Raw genomic sequence first — 25785 nt, 5'->3', positions numbered from 1 at the left:
AGATGTTGTAGATCGGCATATTCCCATCGTCTTTGAGGCCGGATAACATCAGATGAATCATAAGGTCTATGATGAAGAAGACAATGCAGTTAAAAAACATAGACTAGTATGTACAGTTTTATACCAAAACCCACTGTTAAAATAAAAATATTTGAACTCTTTAGACTAAGAAGGGCTTGAAACTCACGCTTTCGTTAAGTCCTCTAGGGGCTATTGTATCCAATATTATTATCCATCGTGTTTCCCTCTGCAGTAGCTTTTGCTTTAGATTACCTCCTCTAATTCCGAGAGATATGTGATCGATACCGCATACCACCGTGCCCTTGGGATTGCTTTGATGAACTTCATAATAATGTTTCGGGATGGTTTTCAATAGGAACGAATCCGAGCATGTACTTGCATTTTTAATATCTCGGATATGTTCCTGAATGCGAATTTTTAACGATCTTGTGGTCATCCCCACATAGATCAATCCACAAGGGCAGGTGAAGTGGTATACTACTGCTTCAGTATCACAGGATATATGATGTACAATCTTGTAGGTTTTATCACTACTGGAATTCTGGAATTCCATAGTTTTGGGAATATATTTACAGACTGAACATCTGCCGCAAGAGAAGCTACCCCATGGTGGGCCTCTGCTGCCGAAGATAAACCGATTTCCTGGGGGTATGTAATGACTGTTGCAAAGTAAGTCTGCCAGTGTTTGCGATTTCCGCCAGGTGATCAGTGGGCAACCTGCCAAGTTACTGCGCAGATCCTTATCAGTGAGGAGGATTGGCCAATGTTTCGAAAGGATGTCTCTGATTGAGCGCCAATTTGCATTAAATGTAGAGATAAATCTAGGCGTCATGTCTGATTGGCTATCCCTTGATCTATTATGTGGCCTAGGTGATGTACTGAGCAATATCTGTCTGGAAGTATTCTTGGCCCTGGTTAGCCCCTTATTGATGTCATGTTGTCTATATCCACTATTGCGAAATCTCGTAGTAAGATCTTTTATTTGATCCTTAAATTTCTCCTCATTGGAACAGATCCTTCGTGCCCTCAGGAAATGTCCTATGGGTATAGAGCTTTTTAATTTAGGGGGGTGGGATGAAGTAAAGTGGAGTAATGAATTGGTCGATGTTTCCTTACGGAAAATATCTGTGTCGATAGTACCGTCTGAGTTTCTGGAAATGAGTAAATCCAGAAAGTCAATCTTCACCTAACTATATTTCCATGTCAGCTTGATGTTAAGCTCATTCATATTTAGACATGCCAAGAAGTTCTCCAACTGTGACGTGGAGCCCTGCCAGATGAAAAGCACATCATCAATGTACCTTGACCAGAGGATAACATCATCATGTCCTGGTGTGTTCAGGACCGTTTCCCTCTCCCACAGCGATCAGTTGATAGTCGGGGGTCAGGCAGTGAACACCCTCAGCAATCAGCTGTGTTTTGCTGGACGTAGTGGCCTCTCCAGGACACATGTGGTATTACATGGTGCTCTTTCAAAATAATATGTAATATGTAATACATTATATCTTGAAGTCTTCCAGAAGAAGATATTGGCAGACAGGTAATGACTTATTACCTACCAGCCATTGTCTCCTTTATCACTCGCTAGTTCTTATACACATTTAGATGATTTCACATCTTCGTTGGAAGCCGTATTAGGAACCTCCATCGCAGATTTTATCATATAGGACGAGTTCTCAACCAACAGCTATTTGGCCATTGTTCACATAAAGTAAACCTATGTTATATACAGCAATATGCAGCAGGATACACGAGATCCAGGGAAATATCCAATCGCCAGAAATGGGGTCAGGAATGGTATGTGTGGCCTCCTCATCCCCCCAATCCTGGTATGCATGGCCCCCTCATCCCCCAATCCTGGTATGCATAGCCCCCTCATCCCCCAATCTTGGTATGTATGTCCTCCTCACCCCCCCAATCCTGGTATGTGTGGCCCCATCACTGCACACACAAAAAATAAACACTTATACTCCCCTTCCTTCCTCACCTCTGCTCCAGAGCTGCTGTGTTCTGTCTGCCAGCAGCTCATGTTGGTATCTGAGCAGCGCGCGCTCTCAGTTGCCTAGGTGAGCTGCTGCCAGCATATTCACTCCTCTTCACGCCGGGACTATGAGCGTTGACAAGCGTGAATATGCATTCTCTTTGGTAGCGGGCACTGTAAGCAGGAGCCATGGCTCAGCGCTCCTCCGTGCCCGCTACTAAAGAGAATGAATATTCCCTCTTCTCCACGCCCATGGAAGTGTAGAAGAGGGAATATTCATGTCCCTTTAGCAGCAGGCACACGTGGTAGCTACAGCAGCCGCTACTGCGTGTGCCCGCTCCTCCACCGCCGCAACCTCCCACCCCCCAATACTCACCTATCCTCCTCGCTCCCCCGAGGCTCACGGGCCCCACAGCAGTGGTGTGGCCTGCCACCATTGGCGGTACGCCACTGATTATGGCTTACAGACAATGAAATCACAAAAGTCATTATCTCAGTAAATTAAAATACTTCATAACATCAGCTTGAAAAATGTTTTTAAAATCCGAAATGTTGGCCTACTGAAATGTATGTTCAGTAAATGCACTCAATACTTGGTCAGGGCTCCTTTTGCATCAATTACTGCATAATGCGGTGTGGCATGGAGGCGATCAGCCTGTGGCACTGCTGAGGTGTTATGGAAGCCCAGGTTGCTTTGATAGCAGCCTTCAGCTCGTCTTCTTTGTTGGGTTTGGTGTCTCTCATCTTCCTCTTGACAATACCCCATAGATTCTCTATAATAGATTCTCTATGGGGTTAAGGTCATGTGAGTTTGCTGACCAATTAAGCATAGTGATACTGTTGTTTTTAAACCAGGTATTGGTACTTTTGGCAGTGTGGACAGGGGCCAAGTCCTGCTGGAGAATGAAACTTCCATCTCCAAAGAGCTTGTCGGCAGAGGGAAGCATGAAGTGCTGTAAAATTTCCTGGTAGACGGCTGCGCTGACTTTAGTGTTGATAAAACACAGTGGACCTACACCAGCAGATGACATGGCTCCCCAAACCATCACTGATTGTGGAGACTTCACACTAGACCTCAAGCAGCTTGGATTGTGGCCTCTCCACTCTTCCTCCAGACTCTGGGACCTTGATTTCCAAAGGAAAATTGGAACTCTGGGACCTTGCGGATGGTGTCAATGACTGCCTTCTTGGCATTTGTCAAGTCAGCAGTCTTCCCCATAATTGTGGAACCTACTGAAACAGACTATGGGACATTTTTAAACACTTAGGAAGCCGTTGCAGGTGTTTTTTGTTAATTATTCCAATTTACTGAGATAATGACTTTAGTGTTTTCATAGGCTGTAAGCCATAATCGTCAACATTAACAGAAATAAACACTTGAAATAGACCTCTCTGTGTGTAATGACTCTATATAATATATGAGTTTCACTTTTTGTTTTGAAGAACTGAAATAAATTAACTTTTTGATGATATTGTAATTTAGTGAGATGCACCTGCATATGATGACTGTTGCCCCCAGTGTAATATATGCGGTGTCTATTTTGGGATATTTTAGTATACCCATGATGATACTATAGACAGCCATTATACCTGGAATGGCCCCTTCCTTGCGTGCCTTGCTTTTTTTTGCTTACATGTCTAACAATCACATATGTGTTGTGTCCCTTCCCCCATCATCCTATTTTTCTATTGCTGAATAAATATTATAGATTTTATACTCCCTGGCCTCCTTTGATCGTCTTTTACTCTGCGGGGTTTTCTTTCATATATGGACTCACTGTGTGGTGGTGATGGTAGAGGACATTGTGTAGCAGGATCATTTTGGCCTTGTATAGTAGTAATTTTGGTAATATTGGTCTTTGTATAGTGTATTTTAGTTTAGTAACAGTGGTATACTGTAATTATATATGTATAAATCCTCTTTTAAGTGGCAGGGAGGTTATATGGGGAAACATGTACTTTGGGGTTGGGGTCCCTGATCTCTTAGGACCCCAGCAACACTCCTGCATTGGGGAAAAGCAGGGTCTGGAGGCCACTTTAATATCATTATTTTATGGATATGACACCAAAGAAACTAATGAAGTGCTTTGCAAAGTGCCACACAATTCTGGAAAAAAATTGTAAGTTTAGTTCCACTATAAGTGATGTTAATTCTGTTATGAGAGCTAACCTTCTGAGACAGTTTATCAATGCGGTGTGTGAATTGTCACATTAAGCTTTGCTACATCTATACATAGTGAAGTTCAGGATCAAAATGCTGCAGGTCCCATCTCTTCTACAGAACAATCCCATGGAAATAAAGCTGATCATTTTATCAGATGGGATCATTAGAACTTACCTGGTTGGATCCTTTGTTTCTGGTGGTTTCTTTCCCAGGTCGTCATTAAGGCCCTTTACAATAAGCTCCAAAAACTCATCGGACTTTCTGAATCTTTCAAGCGTTTTCTCAATCACAGAAAGGAGGCGCTTATCCCGGCAGAAGAGAATCACAGATATATTGTTCTACATCTTCCAGATGTTTGGATTTATTCACAGACTAATGATTAATCTCGCATGAAGAATGAGAATATTATAACAGATCACAATTTTGGGGTAAAATTATTCAATTTAAAAAAAATATATATATAGCAATTACATTATTCTGACAAGACCAATTTTTTGTTTTTTTCCTCCCCTTTTTCCCAAAAAATATAACTTTGTTTTTTCATTAACATAGACGGAGGGCTTGTGTTTTGTGGGACTAGTTGTTCTTTGGAATGACAACATTCAATTTAGCACATAAAGTATTGAAAAATGGGGAAAAAATCAAAGTAAGGTTATTATTTATGTTTGCTTGTTTTTTTTTTATGAACATTTAAAAAAAAAAAAGTGGTTTGTGAGACCATTTTCATCTTGCGAAGACCTAATTTTATAAAATGATCCCATTGATGGAGTTGTCGGCTTCTTCTTGTGGAGAGATCAGTAGTTACAAGTTTCTGATTGCATTTTTGGGAGGGAAGTAGAGAGACCCAAAAACCACAACCATGGAACTTTACTGTCCTTTACAGCATTGACCCGACGTGTAATATAGTTATATATAATGAAAGATTGTACTTATGTCAATGCAGCAGTAACAAATATTGTTTTATGCTTTTTCTTTTTTATAGTTGGCCAGAAAACCGCAGAACCTTAAGCAGAAAATGACACGAATGAGAACATCTGCCCGGCTTGTACAGGATCCGGGGGTGTTACGTACAAGGCGAAGGTCCCAGAATAAGGATTTGCTTCATTTTGGTGCAGAGTTTCTAGTAGTTTCTGGTTACTACTGTTACAGGCAGATGCCGTCTGCATAATACAGCCAGCACCGCCTCAACCTCCTCCATGCATGTGGACCCCGGCACAAACACTCAGGCACATCCTTTTATGCTAAGACATTAATAATTCTACAATTATCACACACAACTTATATACAGAAACCTCCCAACCGTCCCCGATCCAATGGGACTGTCCGGCTGTCGCTGGAGGTCGGGGCTATGTCCCGACGAGCTGTGTTCTGTCAGGACAGTCTGTGTAGTACAAGAACGTCTCATGCCGTGCTGCTGTGATCGCTCCTGGAGAGGGGCAGCATCCGCTCCGCACGCCTCGTACACACCCGGCTCCGCTCCGCAAGCCTCGTACACGCCCGGCTCCGCTCCGTACACCTCGTACACACACGGCTCCGCTCCGTACACCTCGTACACACACGGCTCCGCTCCGTACGCTGCGTACACGCCCGGCTCCGCTCCGTACGCCTCGTACACGCCCGGCTCCGCTCCGCACGCCTCGTACACGCGCTGCTCCGCTCCGCACGCCTCGTACACGCCAGGCTCCGCTCCGCACGCCTCGTACACGCCCGGCTCCGCTCCGTACGCCTCGTACACGCGCGGCTCCGCTCCGTACGCCTCGTACACGCGCGGCTCCGCTCCGTACTCCTCGTACACGCGCGGCTCCGCTCCGTACTCCTCGTACACGCGCGGCTCCGCTCCGTACTCCTCGTACACGCGCGGCTCCGCTCCGTACACCTCGTACACGCGCGGCTCCGCTCCGTACACCTCGTACACGCGCGGCTCCGCTCCGTACACTTCGTACACGCGCGGCTCCGCTCCGTACACCTCGTACACGCGCGGCTCCGCTCCGTACACCTCGTACACGCGCGGCTCCGCTCCGTACACCTCGTACACGCGCGGCTCCGCTCCGTACACCTCGTACACTCGCGGCTCCGCTCCGTACACCTCGTACACACGCGGCTCCGCTCCGTACACCCCGTACACACGCGGCTCCGCTCCGTACACCTCGTACACACGCGGCTCCGCTCCGTACACCCCGTACACACACGGCTCTGCTCCGTACACACGCGGCTCTGCTCCGTACACCCCGTACACACGCGGCTCTGCTCCGTACATACGCGGCTCCACTCCGTACACCTCGTACACACGCGGCTCTGCTCCGTACACCTCATACACACACGGCTCCGCTCCGTACACCTCGTACACACGCGGCTCTGCTCCGTACACATGCGGCTCTGCTCCGTACAACTCGTACACACACGGCTCCGCTCCGTACACCTCGTACACACGCGGCTCTGCTCCGTACACATGCGGCTCTGCTCCGTACAACTCGTACACACACGGCTCCGCTCCGTACTCCTCGTACACACGCGGCTCCGCTCCGTACACCTCGTACACACGCGGCTCCGCTCCGTACACCTCGTACACACGCGGCTCCGCTCCGTACACCTCGTACACACGCGGCTCCGCTCCGTACACCTCGTACACACGCGGCTCCGCTCCGTACACCTCGTACACACGCGGCTCCGCTCCGTACACCTCGTACACACGCGGCTCCGCTCCGTACACCTCGTACACACGCGGCTCCGCTCCGTACACCTCGTACACACGCGGCTCCGCTCCGTACACCTCGTACACACGCGGCTCCGCTCCGTACACCTCGTACACACGCGGCTCCGCTCCGTACACCTCGTACACACGCGGCTCCGCTCCGTACACCTCGTACACACGCGGCTCCGCTCCGTACACCTCATACACACACGGCTCCGCTCCGTACACCTCGTACACACGCGGCTCCGCTCCGTACACCTCGTACACACGCGGCTCTGCTTAGTACACCTCGTACACACGCGGCTCTGCTCCGTACACCTCGTACACACGCGGCTCTGCTACATTCACACTGTAAACCCCTCCTGACCCCACACATAAACTTCAGCTCATCCAGCACCATGACAACCAGCACAGCAGAGTCCTGCATCCACTGAGGCCCCTGATCATGTGACCCCTGACTCCTCCCCTCCTGTGACCTCATCACAGCTCCTGTGCGCACAGAGCAGCCATATATGTGGTGGCGGCTCTGCAGGTGGAGGTATGTGGAGAACCCATTACTGGGCCCAGGGGGCATTAACCCCTTCAGCACCGAGACTCTTTTGGGGTCTTGTGTTGCCCCTTTATAAGAAGCATGAGGTTTTTGTTCTGTTTCCTGTAATAGATACATACGACCCAACTATGGAGACAGGAAGGGAGGAAACGTATTGTTCTCATAGTACAGGACCCCTTTACTGCCCCACAGTGTAATGCCCCCATTATGCCCCTTATGCAGGATGTATGATGCCCCCACACAGTGTAATGCACCCATTATGCCCCTTATGCAGGATGTATGATGCCCCCACACAGTGTAATGCCCCCGTTATGCCCCTTATGCAGGATGTATGATGCCCCCACACAGTGTAATGCCCCCGTTATGCCCCTTATGCAGGATGTATGATGCCCCCACACAGTGTAATGCCCCCGTTATGCCCCTTATACAGTATGTATGATGCCCCACAGTGTAATGCCCCCATTATGCCCCTTATGCAGTATGTATGATGCCCTCACACAGTGTAATGCCCCCATTATGCCCCTTATGCAGGATGTATGATGCCCTCACACAGTGTAATGCCCCCGTTATGCCCCTTATGCAGGATGTATGATGCCCCCACACAGTGTAATGCCCCCGTTATGCCCCTTATGCAGTATGTATGATGCCCCCACACAGTGTAATGCCCCCGTTATGCCCCTTATGCAGGATGTATGATGCCCCCACACAGTGTAATGCCCCCATTATGCCCTTTATGCAGGATGTATGATGCCCCCACACAGTGTAATGCCCCCATTATGCCCCTTATGCAGGATGTATGATGTCCCCACACAGTGTAATGCCCCCATTATGCCCCTTATGCAGGATGTATGATGCCCCCACACAGTGTAATGCCCCCATTATGCCCCTTATGCAGGATGTATGATGCCCCCACACAGTGTGATGCCCCCATTATGCCCCTTATGCAGGATGTATGATGCCCCCCCACAGTGTAATGCCCCCATTATGCCCCTTATGCCGGATGTATGATGCCCCCCCACAGTGTAATGCCCCTTATGCCGGATGTATGATGCCCCCCACAGTGTAATGCCCCCATTATGCCCCTTATGCAGGATGTATGATGCCCCCCACAGTGTAATGCCCCCATTATGCCCCTTACACAGTATGTGTGATGCCCCCACACAGTGTAATGCCCCTATTATGCCCCTTATGCAGGATGTATGATTCCCCACACAGTGTAATCCCCCCATCATACCCCTTATGCAGTATGTATGATGCCCTCACACAGTGTAATGCCCCCGTTATGCCCCTTATGCAGGATGTATGATGCCCCCACACAGTGTAATGCCCCCATTATGCCCCTTCTGCAGGATGTATGATGCCCCCACACCGTGTAATGCCCCCATTATGCCCCTTATGCAGGATGTATGATGCCCCCACACAGTGTAATGCCCCCATTATGCCCCTTATGCAGGATGTATGATGCCCCCCACAGTGTAATGCCCCTTATGCAGGATGTATGATGCCCCCATTATGCCCCTTATGCAGTATGTGTAATGCCCCCATTATGCCCCTTATGCAGTATGTGTAATGCCCCCATTATGCTCCTTATGCAGAATGTATGATGCCCCCCACAGTGTAATCCCCCCCATCATACCCCTTATGCAGTATGTATGATGCCCCCATAATGTAATGCCCCCATTATGCCCCTTATGCAGTATGTATGATGCCCCCACAGTGTAATGCCCCGATTATGCCCCTTATGCAGGATGTATGATGCCCCCACACAGTGTAATCCCCCCATTATACCCCTTATGCAGTATGTATAATGCCCCCATTATGCCCCTTATGCAGGATGTATGATGCCCCCACACAGTGTAATGCCCCCATTATGCCCCTTATGCAGGATGTATGATGCCCCCACACAGTGTAATGCCCCCATTATGCCCCTTATGCAGGATGTATGATGCCCCCACACAGTGTAATGCCCCCATTATGCCCCTTATGCAGGATGTATGATGCCCCCACACAGTGTGATGCCCCCATTATGCCCCTTATGCAGGATGTATGATGCCCCCCCACAGTGTAATGCCCCCATTATGCCCCTTATGCCGGATGTATGATGCCCCCCCACAGTGTAATGCCCCCATTATGCCCCTTATGCCGGATGTATGATGCCCCCCACAGTGTAATGCCCCCATTATGCCCCTTATGCAGGATGTATGATGCCCCCCACAGTGTAATGCCCCCATTATGCCCCTTACACAGTATGTATGATGCCCCCACACAGTGTAATGCCCCTATTATGCCCCTTATGCAGGATGTATGATTCCCCACACAGTGTAATCCCCCCATCATACCCCTTATGCAGTATGTATGATGCCCTCACACAGTGTAATGCCCCCATTATGCCCCTTATGCAGGATGTATGATGCCCCCACACAGTGTAATGCCCCCATTATGCCCCTTCTGCAGGATGTATGATGCCCCCACACAGTGTAATGCCCCCATTATGCCCCTTATGCAGGATGTATGATGCCCCCACACAGTGTAATGCCCCCATTATGCCCCTTATGCAGGATGTATGATGCCCCCCACAGTGTAATGCCCCTTATGCAGGATGTATGATGCCCCCATTATGCCCCTTATGCAGTATGTGTAATGCCCCCATTATGCCCCTTATGCAGTATGTGTAATGCCCCCATTATGCTCCTTATGCAGAATGTATGATGCCCCCCACAGTGTAATCCCCCCCATCATACCCCTTATGCAGTATGTATGATGCCCCCATAATGTAATGCCCCCATTATGCCCCTTATGCAGTATGTATGATGCCCCCACAGTGTAATGCCCCGATTATGCCCCTTATGCAGGATGTATGATGCCCCCACACAGTGTAATCCCCCCATTATACCCCTTATTCAGTATGTATAATGCCCCCATTATGCCCCTTATGCAGTATGTATGATGCCCCCCCCATAGTGTAATGTCCCCATTATGCCCCTTATGCAGGATGTATGATGCCCCCACAAAGTGTAATGCCCCCATTATGCCCCTTATGCAGGATGTATGATGCCCCCCACAGTGCAATGCCCCTTATGCAGGATGTATGATGCCCCCATTATGCCCCTTATGCAGTATGTGTAATGCCCCCATTATGCCCCTTACACAGTATGATGCCCCCACACAGTGTAATGCCCCTATTATGCCCCTTATGCAGGATGTATGATTCCCCACACAGTGTAATCCCCCCATCATACCCCTTATGCAGTATGTATGATGCCCTCACACAGTGTAATGCCCCCATTATGCCCCTTATGCAGGATGTATGATGCCCCCACACAGTGTAATGCCCCCATTATGCCCCTTCTGCAGGATGTATGATGCCCCCACACAGTGTAATGCCCCCATTATGCAGGATGTATGATGCCCCCACACAGTGTAATGCCCCCATTATGCCCCTTATGCAGGATGTATGATGCCCCCCACAGTGTAATGCCCCTTATGCAGGATGTATGATGCCCCCATTATGCCCCTTATGCAGTATGTGTAATGCCCCCATTATGCCCCTTATGCAGTATGTGTAATTCCCCCATTATGCCCCTTATGCAGTATGTGTAATGCCCCCATTATGCTCCTTATGCAGAATGTATGATGCCCCCCACAGTGTAATCCCCCCCATCATACCCCTTATGCAGTATGTATGATGCCCCCCACAGTGTAATGCCCCGATTATGCCCCTTATGCATTATGTATGATGCCCCCACACAGTGTAATGCCCCCTTTATGCCCCTTATGCAGGATGTATGATGCCCCCACACAGTGTAATCCCCCCATTATACCCCTTATGCAGTATGTATAATGCCCCCATTATGCCCCTTATGCAGTATGTATGATGCCCCCCCCACAGTGTAATGTCCCCATTATGCCCCTTATGCAGGATGTATGATGCCCCCATTATGCCCTTTATGCAGTATGTGTAATGCCCCCATTATGCTCCTTATGCAGAATGTATGATGCCCCCCACAGTGTAATGCCCCCCTTATGCCCCTTATGCAGTATGTATGATGCCCCCACACAGTGTAATGCCACCATTATGCCCCTTATGCAGTATGTATGATGCCCCCACACAGTGTAATGCCCCCATTATGCCCCTTATGCAGTATGTATGATGCCCCCACACAGTGTAATGCCCCCATTATGCCCCTTATGCAGTATGTATGATGCCCCCACACAGTGTAATGCCCCCATTATACCCCTTATACAGGATGTATGATGCCCCTACACAGTGTTATGCCCCCATTATGGCTCTTATGTAGTATGTATGATGCCCCCACACAGTGTAATGCCCCTTATGCAGTGTGTATGATGTCCCCACACAGTGTAATGCCCCCATTATGCCCCTTATGCAGGATGTATGATGCCCCCACACAGTGTAATGCCCCCATTATGCCCCTGTAATCAGGTGACAGGATACAACACACAGGTAAACAGAAACCCTTTAGTCGTATGTTACTTTACTGACAAGGATGTTGGTCCGGACACATATAGGCCATTATGGTCTCCGGCGTGGAACACATAACTACGGTCATGAGCAGTCACGGGTACGAGTGGCGCGGCAGCAATCAGTTTATTTGGTGTTTCAGTGTAAAGCGCGTCACTTCCGGACATTCACACTAGGGGGTGGATATTATTGTAGACAGACTGCATTCCATATATCCTATGACAATTCACCTCTAGGAATGGGAATGGGTCTCCTAGTCTGGGAAGGGGTTTTGGATGAAGTGGGATATTTATACATGGACACCTGGCTATTAGACACACTATGCTGAATATCATGAATTATCATCCCTGTATCAAGCCTCCTGATGAAGCTGTTGGGGAAACGCATCAAGGCGGATTATTGAACCGTTCTCTGATGACTATCATACCCTTTCCTTTATATATACCTGGAGACATATCTGATCCTATTTAATTTATCAGTGTATTTTTTATATGTATATCAGCATTAACTAGTGCTTCTGAGGTACAGCCACCAGTGACCGGGGGCACCATTGTTGAGGGTGCTAACCTCCGCAGCTAGGCAGTATCTGCTTTGTTTAGGTATGGGGTAGGGTAAGGTAGTGACTGTATCAATTATTCAGCATCATTGTTTACATCTGTTTATATACAACCACAGAAAGCCATTGAGCTTGTAATTTTGCTAGCTTTAAGTATATATATATATATATATATATATATATATTAGTTCAGTTTTCAATGCATATATTTAAAAAGGGTTTAATATTTTTTTTTAGGGGGGTTTTCCCACAGTATGGCCCCCTACACACACAACATGGTACCATCCACCCCACCAACTACCCCACAACTAATGAATGAATACTCACTGAGCCCCATTCTTGGTGCAGATACTAATGAACCCAGGATCTATGAGATATTATTTACCACACAATAGTTGGCAGGGGCGTATCATTCATAACGGAAGCCCTTGCGGCCTGTATGGTGCCCATGAATTGAGACGGCTCAGCACTGAGCACACTCTCCTTACCCATCATCACAATTTCAGTGATATCCACGTTTCTATGACAATGATACCAGTGAATAGAATAGTAAATCAGGGAGTTGAAAGCTCCCCGATCCGCCATTCAGCCTTCACCTGTGAGTCTGAGACTCCGTGCACTGCAGGCACAATGGCGTCCCTACATCACACCTGTAGTACGTAGCCTCAGTACTCACACTGCACAGACCGGAGCAGCGCATCTCTGGAAAGGGGTTGGTTGAATAGTGTGTGTGTTTTTTTTTTTTATATATCAGTAATTGTGGGGGCATCATACTGTGTGGGAGCCCTCATTCTGGGCTAGATGGGCACACATGAGAACAATTTCCTGGTGATGAGTCAGATAAGGATAAGTGAGAAATACAGACATTCAGTCCATCTGGTTGCAGACTTGAATTGATATGGTGTTGTGTGCAGGAGGAAGACATCAAATAGTATGTTCTAAAGGAAAGCAAAGATATAATGGCAGTGGGAATCTGGATTCCAGGCAGGGAGCATAGTGGAGACAAAGAGCAGGATAAGGTCCTTATCTCAGGCCAGGAGGCTTGCTTAGATGGTACAGAACTTTGCCCTGAGTGAACAGTAGGTCTAATTAAAGGAGATTAACCCCATTACGTTCAGTGACGGGGATAGCCCGTCATGGCCGGGTGCTAGTTCGCTCATCAGGATGGGTTATCCCCTCACAGCATGGTCTCACAAGTATTCTACAAAGGTATAATGTACTGCAATGCTAGTGCATTGCAATACATTATACCTGTGAAAAAAGTGAATTTACCTTATCGGGACTAAGTAAAAAAAAAGTTAAAAAATAATAGCAAAATATATTACACTAATAAATACACATTTTTATGTAAAAAAAAAATAAACAAAAAAAGTAAACATATTTGGTATCGCTGTGTCCAGAATGACCAGTGTCACACTAGTTAACCCCTTCAGTGAATAGCGTAAAAGCCTTTTCATCATACTGCTGGAATAAAACGCGATCAAAAAGAAAGATGTAAATAAAAATGGCACCGCTAAAAACGTCATCTTGTCCCGTAAAATTCAAGCTGCCATACAGCTCCATCAGCCGAAAGATTAAAAAGTTACAGCTCTCAGCATACAGCGATGTCAAGATAAAAACTTTTATAGAAAAAATAATTATGTAAAAGCGCAAAAACATAAAAAAAATTACATAAATGATGTATCTCTATAATCGTACTGACCCGAAGAATAAAGCTGCCTTATCAGTTTTACCACACAAGTAACGAAAAAAAAAACAATTCCTGAATTGTTGGTTTTAGTTCATTCTGCCTCCCCAAAAATCTGAATAGAAAGCAATAAAAAAATGTAGTTTTCCCGAAAATTTTACCAATAAAAACATTAACTTGTCCCTACATGACTCTGTCGGCAGAAATATGGAAAAATTATAGCTCTCAAAATATGGCAATGCAAAGACTAGTTTTTGCAAAAAAAAACATTTTTTAGTGTGTGACAGCAGCCAATCATAAAACCCAATATAAGTCTGGTATCACTGTAATCACACCGACCAAAGAATAAAGTTGCCTAATTACTTACACTGCACAAGGAACAGCGTAAATAAAACCAATTATTCACCTGCTGTTGATTTGTTCATTCTGCCTCCCAAAGATCTCATTAAGGCTCAGTCATTCATTTATCCGGCACTCTGCGCTGAGCGCTTACACCGGGGTTTCCGTGTAAATCTCTGAAATAAATGATTCAGACTGAACCCCCGGTGGAAGATTCCCTGTAATGAGGCAAATGGAGGCACTGTGGACGTCGTCTGACCTATGATTTGGCGGTGTCCTTCTTTTTAGCCGTAGATGAAAGCGCGGTCAGCCACAGTTTTGTGCACCTCTGAAAAGAAGGACAACGCTGAATAGAAAAAAAATACAGTAATTCCCCAGACGGAGTCCAGAGTAACTCTGCTGCCTCATCTCATTATAGTGAATGGATCTCTCGGGGATTTCATCTGAATAACATCATTCTGAGATTTAGATGGAAACACCAAAGTAAGTGCTCAGCGTAGAGCGCTGGATAAATGTGATCCAAAATGTTATGTAAAATATTCCCAATTAAAGCTTCACCTAAAAAGCCCCCACTCAGGTACGTCATGTGTTAATGGAATTATAGGGGGCTTCCACGTTACTGGTAGTACAAAGGCTCTGGAGAAGCGAAATGGCTTCTCGCCCCCCTCCCCTCGCCAAAAGAAATTCAGCAAATTCTGCGCTCCCAAATCCCCCCTCCCTTCTGAGCACCACAGTGTGTCTTAACCTCATTTAGCGTCCACGTGTTTGGCAGGGGTATGATTTCCAAAATGGGGTCACTTGAGGGGGGATTCTGCCCTTTTAGCACTTAGGGGCTCTGTATATGGAGTCCGCAAACTATTTTAGGACAATCTGCCCTCCAGCAGGCAAATAGCTCTCTGTCCCTCCCGAGTCTCACTGTGTGGCTAAGCAGTACTGTACAGCCACATATGAGGTATTGCCACGTTGAGCAGAAATTGTGTGACACATTTTGGTGCCATTTTTTTTTTTACCAATTTCCCCATGCGAAAATGTAAAATCTGGGGCTAAAACAAAATATTTGTGGTAAAAATGTAATTATTTTTTCCTTCACTGCCCAATGGTATAAAATTCTGTGATATACCTGTGGTGTCAATATGATAACTGCACCCTTAGACGAATTCATTGAGAGGTGTAGTTTGTAAAATGGGGTCACTTATGGGGGATTCTGCTGTTTTGGCACCTCAGGGGCTCTGCCAATGTGACATGGCATACTCAAACCATTCCAGCAAAATTTGAACTCCAAAATGGCGCTTCTTCCCTTCTGAGTTTTGCACTGTGCCTCAAAGGTAGTTTTCGACCACACATTGTATATTGGTGAACTCAGGAGAAATTGCATAACAACTTTTGAGGTCCATTTTTTCATGTTACCCTTGTGATAGTAAAAAATTTGGGACTAAAAGATCATTTTTGTAGAAAAAAATAGACATTTCATTTTCACAGCTCTACGTTATAAACTTCTGTGAAGCACCTGGGGGTTCAAGGTGTTCACCACACATCTAAATATTCCTTGAGGGGTCTAGTTTCCACAATGGTGTCACTTGTGGTATGTTTCCACTGTTTAGGCACCTCTTTTAGAACTTTTGTTTTAACCCCTTAATGAACGCCGATGCGCATTAAAACTGCTGTCGTTAAGGGGCTTTATTCCCTCATTGCCGTTTTAAAACTGCAATTGGGAATAAAGGAATATTGCCACCCGGCGGTGGCAATTCGCGTGGGTGTCAGCTGTATGTGACAGCTGGCACCCTGCAGTATCGGCCCCGGACGGTTTTGCAACCGATCAGGGCCGAGTAAACCCTTAAATACAGCTGTCAATTGCGACAGCAGTATTTAAGTTGTTACAAGGGGGTCACAAGACCCCCTTTGTAACCTTGAGACCCCCGCGATGAAAATTGCCGGTCACGATGGTTACCATGGTACCCTGAGGTCATGTGATGACCCCAGGGTACGGTGGCCTTTGAGATCCAGCTATAAGCTGACTACACTACACGAGTACTGCAGTGTATGAGACCAGTGATAAAAATAAAAATTATACATGTCCCACAGTGAAAAAAGAAAAAAACGTACACGTCACAAAAAGCTGTTTCGCCATTCAAAACACAGCGTTTATGATAAAACAAAAATAAACAAAAAAGTACACATAAAATTGGTATCGCCGCGTCCGGAACGGCCCGCTCTATAAAACTGGCACATTATTTATTCCTTATGGCAAACACCATACTGACTCACAAAAAAGTGAATTAAAAGCAATCAAAAAGTTATGTAAAAAAAATGGTAAAAGTGAAAACGCCAAACTGCAAAAAACAAGCCCTAGAATAGCTAATTCGGCAAAAAAATAAAAGTTACAGCTCTCAGAATATAGCGACAAAAAAACTAGTATTTTATAAAAAAAAAACATTTTTACTGTGTGATGGGGGCAAAAGCTTAAAAAATATATATACAGTATATATAAATCTGGTATTGCTGTAATCGCACCGACCCGAAGAATAATCGGCCCTATCACTTTTACCACACAGAAAACGGCGAAAAAATTAAAATAAGAACTATTCTTGTACTGCTGTCTATTTGTTCATTCTACCTTACAAAAATCGGAATAAGGCTCAACTCACATTTCTCCTGCGCTCTCCACTGAGAGCTTACGTCTAGGTTTCTGTGTTAATTCCCCAATACCACGATTCAGACCAAACCCCAGACGGACCCACTTACTTATGAGGCTGATGGAGTCACTTTGGACTGGTCTCTGATCCAGGGTGTCCCATTATTTAGGACGTCTTTTTAGCACACAAGTGTGGGCAACCACAGATCTTTGCACGCCTAAAAAGATGGAGACCACCGGAGCAGATGCCAAACAGAGCCCAAAGTGTCTCCATCTGCGTCGTTATGGTGGGTGGGTCTATTGGGGGTTTCGTCTGTATCTCATTTTTGTGGAATTTACACGGAAACCCCACGGTAAGTGCTCAGCGTTGAACACGAATGTGATCCCAGCCTTATTCTGGAAGCGATCAAAAGATTTTATGCGTCCCAAAATGTTACCAATAAAAACCCCTAATTTATCCACCCAAAACCAGGCTCAAGTCCGTCATCTGTCACTGAAACTATATGGGGTTCCCACGTTACTGGTAGAACAAACTGAAAAGCGACATGGCTCCCTTCCCCCTCAAATTAAATCCAGTGGCCAGATTCTGCTCTCCCAAATCAAAATGCCCCTCCTTCTGAGCCCCACTGTGCCTAAACCCCAATAAGCAGCCACATGTTTGGCATTGTTATAGTGGGAAGAGAGCACTTGACAGTTTACATGCCGCGTATCGCCAGAAGCACAAGCTGGGCACAATGTATGGGGGAGCTACAATATATGGGGGCGCTACACTGTATGGCGGCACATTGTGTGGGCACTAATCTGGCAGTTTTGCAATTCTCCAAAAAAAAAAAAAAGCCTGGCATGGATGTTACAAAATAGTCACTGCAGCCGTAGATGAATTCATTGAGAGGTGCAATTTCTATAATGGGGTTACTTTTGGGTTTTTTTCTGTTGTTCTAACACCTTCAGAGGTCTGAAAATGTCGCCCGCAAACTATTCTAGCAAAATCTGTGCTCCAAAAGCCAAATAGCGCTCCTTCCTTCTCAACCCTGACGTGTGGCCTAAAAGTAATTTCTGACGACATAGGGGGCATCACCGCGTTCGGAAGAAATTGTGCAATAAATTATGGGGTCCAGTTTCACCTATTAACCCTTGTGTACCTGAAAATTTGCAACAAATACAATTATTATATTTTTACAATTAAAATGTCATATTTCCATGTTTCAGTGTTATAAAATTCTGTGAGGCACCTATGAGTTCAAAATACTCACTACACCCCTAGATGAATTCCTTAGGCAGTGAAGCTTCAAATATGGGTTCACCTGGGGGGTGGGGGGTTTCTGCTGTTTTCGCATGTCGGGTGCTTTCCAAATGCGACATGGCATTCACAATTTATTCCAGACAAATAGTTCTTTCCTTTCCTAGCCCTGCCATGTGCCCAGACAGAAATTTTTGACCACATATGCAGTATCATCGTGTTCGGGAGAAGTAGCGTAAGAAATTATGGTGTCCATTTTCACCTATTATCCATTGTGAAAATTACAAATTTGAGGCTAAAACAATATTTTGGTGAAAAAAAATTAAAATTTTCCATATGATGATCTAATGTTATAAAATTCTGTGTAGTACCTGTGGGTTCAAAATGCTCACTACACCCCTGGATAAAATCCTTGAGGGGTCTAGTTTTCAAAATGGGATCACTTGTTGGGGGTTTCCACTGTTTAGGCACATCAGGGGCTCTCCAAACGCGACATGACACCCGCAGACCATTCCATCAAAGTCTGCATTCCAAAACGTCACTCCTTCCTTCTGAGCCCTGCTGGGCGCCCAAACAATAGTTTTCCTCTATATATGGGGTATCAGCGTACTCATATGAGATTGAACAACAAATTTTGGGCTCCAATTTCTCCTGTTACCCTTGTGAAAACAAAAAATTTGGGACTACAATTACATTTTTGTGGAAAAAATAGAATTTTTTATTTTCACTGCTCTACGCTGTAAACTTCTGTGAAGTACCTGGGGGTTAAATGTGATCCCCACATATCTAGATACAGTCCTTGAGGGGTGTAGTTTCCAAAATGGGGGCACTTGTGGGGGGTTTCCATAATTTAGGTACATCAAGGGCTTTCCAAACGCGACATGGTGTCCGCTCTTATTTCCAGACATTTTTGCTTTCAAAAAGTCAAACAATGTTCCTTCCCTTCCGAGCCCTGCCGTGCACCTAGACAGTGGTTTTCCCCCACATATGGGATATCGGCATGCTCAGCAGAAATTGCACAACAAATTTTGTGGTCCATTTTCTATTGTTACCCTTGTGAAAATAAAAAAATGTGGGTCTGAAGTAAAATTTTTGTGAAAAAAGTTAAATCTTTACTTTTTCCTTCCATGTTGCTTCAGTTCATTTGAAGCATGTGACATAATGCTCTGATTTAAGGGCATAAGAATTCAAAGTTTGAAAATTGCTAAATTTTCGCCAAATTTTCATTTTTTTTTTTTTACAAATAAATGCAGATCATATCGAATAAATTTTCACTATCGTGAAGTACAATATGTCACTAAAAACAATCTCAGAATCAGTGGGATCCATTTAAGCGTTCCAGAGATATTGCCTCATAAGGTGACACTGGTCAGAATTGTAAAATTTGGCTTGATCATTAAGGTAAAAATTGGCTCCGTCATTAAGGGGTTAAACAACTCTCCTTAGTTCGATCATACAACATACAAGCCTCTGATTGCTCAGATGATGCGCTGTACTTCTGTAGTGCCGTATATTATCCCTGCTCATCAATGTAATACTAACGGCCCCATACACATGAGATAAGTGTTGGCTGAATGGTCATTTGGCAGACAGGTATCTCTTCCATCTTCTCCATACACACAAATATTCCAACTTTCCTGAGGTCTGTATGAGAGAGTCACCTCCAGACTCCTCTAGTGGAGGATTATTTACAGGAAGAACAAACGGATTAGCCTCTGAAATTCAGGATCCCAGATCCTTCTCTGCCCTGACATCATCTGTCGGGAGGCCCCCAAATACAACATATAGTCAACCAAACCCCCGAAATCAGTGCTTTCATGCAACTTTAGTCTAATGTGTATGTGGATGTTAAAAAGTAACTTATTGGACGCTGCCTCTGGCCCGGGCTAATTGACTTTTGTACATTGCCGGCCCAGACACCATTATTGGTCATTTAAGTATCTTAGTAACTAGACAGCCCCATACTATCGAGTACTTGGGGGAGGAGGGGCATTCAGCTGAACTCTGTCACACCTTAGATGCCATGTTTGCTTTAACCCCTCCTTGCACATAGCGTGCTAGAGGAAACTTAATGGTTTTAATTCACTGACGCCAATAGCCTCAGGGAAACATATCTCCCGTCCAGCACTTTACCAGTGACTTTGTCACATATCCCCCTCCCCTGCACAAAGCCGGGGTTTTTGGCACCTTCACTTGCTAAACAGGGAAATCTGGACAGGGCATCTGCATTTCCATGTAGATTCCTGGGCCTGTGCTCTACATGAAAATTAAAGTCTTGGAGTGTTAGGAACCACCTAGTTACCTGGGCATTGATCCCCTTTCTTTCCCTCATCCATCTCAGGGGTGCATGGCCTGGCACTAGCCCGAATTTTCGGCCTAACATATAATATCTTAGGGTCTCAATGGCCCATTTGATGGCCAGGCACACCTTGTCTACGATGGCATAGTTCTTTTCACAGGAGGAGAGTTTCCTACTCCAGGAATAGGACTGGATGTTCGTCCCCATCTATTTCCTGGGACAACACGGCTCCCAAACCGACCTCGGAGGCATCAGTCTGAACCACGAACTCCTTAGTGAAGTCAGGTGCTACTAAGGCTGGCTGCTTACATAGGGCGAGCTTCAACTCCTGGAATGCCATCTCCGCTAGTGTTGAGCAAATTTGTTCGGCATTTCAGTTTCGGGTTCGTGTTCCGGCTTGTTCGCGCCAAAAATTCGGCTCCGCCCATTAACATCCCTGATTTGCCACGCTGTCACGCCAATAACATCTGCATGACAGCGTGGCAAATCAGGGATGTTCATCGGCGGAGCCTATTTTTTTGGCACGAACAAGAAACCCGAAATTGCAATGCCGAAAAAGTTTACTCAACACTAATCTCCGCTTCAGGGGAACACTTGGCCATCGATATTTTCGTGCCTTTAAGAAGATCAGTCAGGGGGACGGTTATCATGGGGAAATTTGGGATTAATTGCCGATAATACCCCACAATTCCCAGAAACGAATGAACTTGCTTGCGAGCAGTTATGGATAGACTCCATCTTCTTTACTTGCAGCTTTATTTCGCCCCTTCCGACAACGTAGCCCAAGTATTTTGCCTCTTTCTTCCCAATGGTGCACTTCTTTGGGTTTATTGTAAACCCTGCTTTCCTAAGCACATCCCGTACCAGCCTGGACCTTCTGTAAATGACTTCCTCAATCCTGGCTGAAGATTACGATGTCATCCAGGTAAGCTGCAGCATACTTCTTATGAGAGACTAGGATCCGGTCCATGGCCCTCTGTAAGGTAGCTGGGGCTCCCTGCAGACCGAACGGCATCCTGGTGTACTGAAAGCACCCTTAATGAGTAGAGAAGGCCGTTTTCTCCTTGGCACTTGGGGAAAAGAGAATCTGCCAGCACCCTTTCGTTAGGTCCAGGGTAGTGATATTGAGAGGCTAGGGACAGCCAGATATAAGATCATCGACGCAGGGCATCGGATACGCGTTGAACTTTGACACCTCATACAGCTTCCTGTAATCATTACAGAGCCGTCATTTTTCATCTGGCTTCGGCACCAGGACAATGGGGCTGGACCAACCGCTCTTTGACTCCTTGAATGACGCCCAGGCTCAACATTCTCCTCACCTCTTAAGGAATGCGATACGACATTTGATTCACCCTTACATTAAGCTCTGTCAGGATTTCATGTTCATCCACCTGTGTACAACCTGGCAGCTATGAAAACAGGTTCTGGTTCCGCTGAAGTAGCTCTCGGCACTATTGCTTCTGGGCCGGTGATAGTGTCTCTGCCACTGTGACATCGTCAACTTGGGCTTCAGGATGGGCCCCCAGGCACGTAGCTTCCACTGGCTCCCTGTCTCGCCAAGGTTTAAGCAGGTTAACGGGGATATACTGGATATGACTTCCTTCTTCCTGGTTGGTGGACCTTGTAGTTGATGTCACTCAATTTTTCCACCACCTCATATGGCCCTTGCCACTTGCCAGGAATTTACTTTCCACCGTAGGGATCAACGCGAACACCCGGTCTCCAGGGCTAACTTGCCTCAGTCTCGCCGACCGATTATAGACCCTTGCCTGGGCCTCTAGGGCTTAAAGGAGGCTTTCTCTTACAATTGGCATCACCCTCACGATCCGGTCTTGCATGTGGGCCACATGCTTGATGATGCTCCAATGGGGTGTTACCTCTGCTTTCCAGGTCTCTTTCGCAATGTCCAGTAGTCCCCGAGGGTGTCGTCCATAAATCAGCTCGAAGGTTGAGAACCCAGTAGAGGCCTGGGGAACTTCCCTAATGGAGAATAGAAGGTAGGGGAGTAGGCAATCCCAGGCTCATCCATCTTTCTCCATGACCTTTTTAAGCATGGACTTTAAGGTCTTGTTAAACCTCTCCACTAGGCCGTCCGTCTGCGGATGGTGCATTGCGTAATCTGTAGAGCCTTACACAACTCCCTCATCACCTTCAACATGAAACGGGTTCCCTGGTCTGTCAGGATCTCCTTTGGCAGGCCCTCCTGGAGAAGATGTGTACCAGCTCTCGGGCTATGCTCCTAGCAGAAGAGTTTCCCAATGGTACCGTCTTTGGGTACAGTGTTGCATAGTCCAGCACAACCAATATGTATTGGTGACCCCTGGCAGACTTAACTAAGGGCCCTACAAGGTCCATGGCAATTCGGTCAAACGGGATCTCTATAATGGGTAACGGAACCAGGGGGGACTCCAGAAGTCAGACACGGGAGCAGTTAGCTGACAATCAGGGTAAGACCGGCAGAAATTAACAATGTCTCGGTGACACCCAGGCCAGTAGAACCTCTGCAAGACCCGCTCTTGGGTTTTGCCTACTCCCAGATGCCCCCCTAAGACATGCGAATTGGACAAATCTAATATCCTATGTCTATAGGGACCCGGCACCAACAACTGCTCTATCACTTCCCATCTTGGTTTAGTGACCCGATAAAGCAGCTCGTCATTTAAGGTGAAATACGGGAACCTGGTGTCAGCCCCCGGGTCTTGGGCAACCCCATTTATTACAGTCACATTGTCAAATGCACCTTTTAACGTAAGATCCTGCATTTGCGCTGTACCAAAATTCACACAGGGGGAACTCATCTTACTCTGGCTGTAATGGTGATTCTTCGTGGACGAACCGGATCCGGTCTGAGCTAGTGGGCACCCCTGCCTTTCCCCACAAGTCCCAGAACAGCCAGAATCCCACCCGATTATAACCGGGTGTAACAAGCCCTCAACCACCCCAACCTCACAGTTAGTTTTTATTGTCACTCGGGCAACGGGGTAGTCCTTGGCATCCCCGTAGATACAGCGGACGCGCACGTACTTCCCTGGGATCAACTGGTGGGGAAGTGTAGCCTTTACCAGGGTCACCAAACTTCCTGAGTCCAGGAGTCCCGACACTAACACACCATTTATTGTTACAATACACGACTGGGGCCCCTCACAGGGCTGATAGTCCACACTGCAGGTGGGGTAGGCATTGTATGAGCAGCGTCTTCCTATGCTGCAGTCCATCTGCTCTGAGGACAACTGGCAGTTATGTGTCCAGGAGTTCGACACCTCCAGCAGATCATGTCTTTCCCAGCGGCCTTTGGCAGCCCCTCAGCAACCCCTTGGGACATTGGACTCCCACCACTCGTGGCTCTAACCCCCCCCTCCTCTTTTGGGACTCTGGCTCCCCCTGAGTACCCCAGTATGGGGATGCAGCACCACCCGGCTTCCTTAGGGTCCTCTCGACCACTTGGTATCTATCTACAAGGCTGACCAGGTCATCCGCATTCCGGGGGTCTCCCTGGGCAACCCAGGTCTGCATGGGCCTAGGTAGGGAGTGCACAAATCTGTCCATGACAACCCGCTCGACTATCTGGGCTGGAGTGGAGGACTCCGGCTGCAACCACTTCTGCACGAGATGGAGGAGATCGAACATTTGGGAGTAAGGGGGTTTATCACCGCAATACGCCCAGTGGTAGACCCTTTTTTTGAGTTTAATATACTCCTGGGCATCCTGCAAGGCCAGGTCGTAATAAGCCTTTTGGGGCTCACCATTCAGATAGGGGGCCAACACCTCCGACCACTGCCCCGGTGGTAGCTTCTCCCGCTCTTCCATCCGCTCAAACACAGTCAAAAATGCCTCCACATCATCGCCCGGGGTGATTTTTTTTGCATGGAGTTGGGGGAGGGGCTGTCGGCCTTCCACAAACCACCTCTGCGAGCAATTCCATCTGCTGCTGCTGTCAGAGCTGGTCCTGTTGGTGCTGCTTCTGCTGTTGGTGGATCTGCTGCAATAGTAGCTTGATTGTCTCCTGCTGTGCTATCACAAGATGCTTGACCAGGTCCTCCATACTGTCGGTCTTCATTTCCTGATTTATGGCCGCCTTTACCCAGGACATGTGGTTTGTCCTCATCCGTTACACGTGCCTCCTGGGGATCTTGCCCGCACTTCTACCGCCACCTGTGGTAGATTACTTACTTGGCTGCACACGGAGGTAGACACAGATACGCCGTCTCTTTAAATCTTTGGTTGATTTCTTATAATTCTGCATAAACCAAACTTTAGTCCATAAAAATAAACATAGCTGGCTGAGCAAAACAGGAAAACAAAGCAAAAATGGTAACACATAGAACATTGTCCTTGGAGTAACAGGGATTCATCTGCTGAGAGTTCAGCAACTTTGCATGGTTCAAACACAAGCTTACTTCTCCAGACATTGAACTCTGAATGCCTCAGCTGGCCAAGTGTTTAAATCTCCCCCAGACCACACCCTGGGGAGGAGATATGGAGAACAACCCCCTGCCGCTCTATTGTGCTTCTCATAAAAACATGCCCTTTGGAAATGGAGACTTAACCCCTCCTTGCACATAGCGTGCTGGAGGAAACTTAATGGTTTTAATTCACTGATGCCAATAGCCTCAGGGAAACATATCTACCCTCCAGCACTTTACACAGTGTTAAAAAGTAACTTTTTGCATGTTTTTTTTTTCTTTTTACAAGAATTGTTGGTGCCAATTTTTTTTTTTTTAATACATTTTTTATTATGTATTTTTTTTGTAATATAGGAAAGCCTAAGCCCAGAAATAAACCCCATAAAACACTGTACATGGAGACTTTGGTATCAAATAACTCCTGTCTTTGTGGTCTTACAAACAAGCTTTTATAAATGCCTCAAACCTCTGAGTGTGAATCAGACCTGAGATCTAACGAGATAGAAGATTACAGTCCGGGGAAGACAAGAAACATATAGACGGCCGGAGGTGATGTAGTCAGTGACTGACTCTGGCCAAATACGTTTATAGAGCCTTAGTAGAAGATGAATATGTCGTCCTCATCATGAAGTAGTTATTTCTCATGTCATGTAATGAATATCTCCTGCAGTATTGCTAATGCTGATTCGGTAAATGAGACGAGAATTAGCAATAAGGAAGATGAGTCTATGAGAA

The 25785-nt window shown here is 46.4% G+C and overlaps 1 protein-coding gene across 3 annotated transcripts in view; it reads left to right on the top strand.

Annotated features, from left to right (window-relative positions):
• LOC141198593 (uncharacterized) overlaps positions 1–25785 on the top strand; it is a 259680-nt gene that overhangs the window by 217212 nt on the left and 16683 nt on the right. The gene's annotated exons all lie outside the window — the stretch shown is intronic.

Source organism: Phyllobates terribilis, unplaced genomic scaffold (assembly GCF_046119375.1).
Source record: "Phyllobates terribilis strain yellow unplaced genomic scaffold, ASM4611937v1 Scaffold_98__1_contigs__length_5973952, whole genome shotgun sequence".
NCBI lineage: Eukaryota > Metazoa > Chordata > Amphibia > Anura > Dendrobatidae > Phyllobates > Phyllobates terribilis.
Note: the sequence above shows the minus strand (reverse complement) of the source record. Positions and strands in the feature narration are given on the sequence as shown.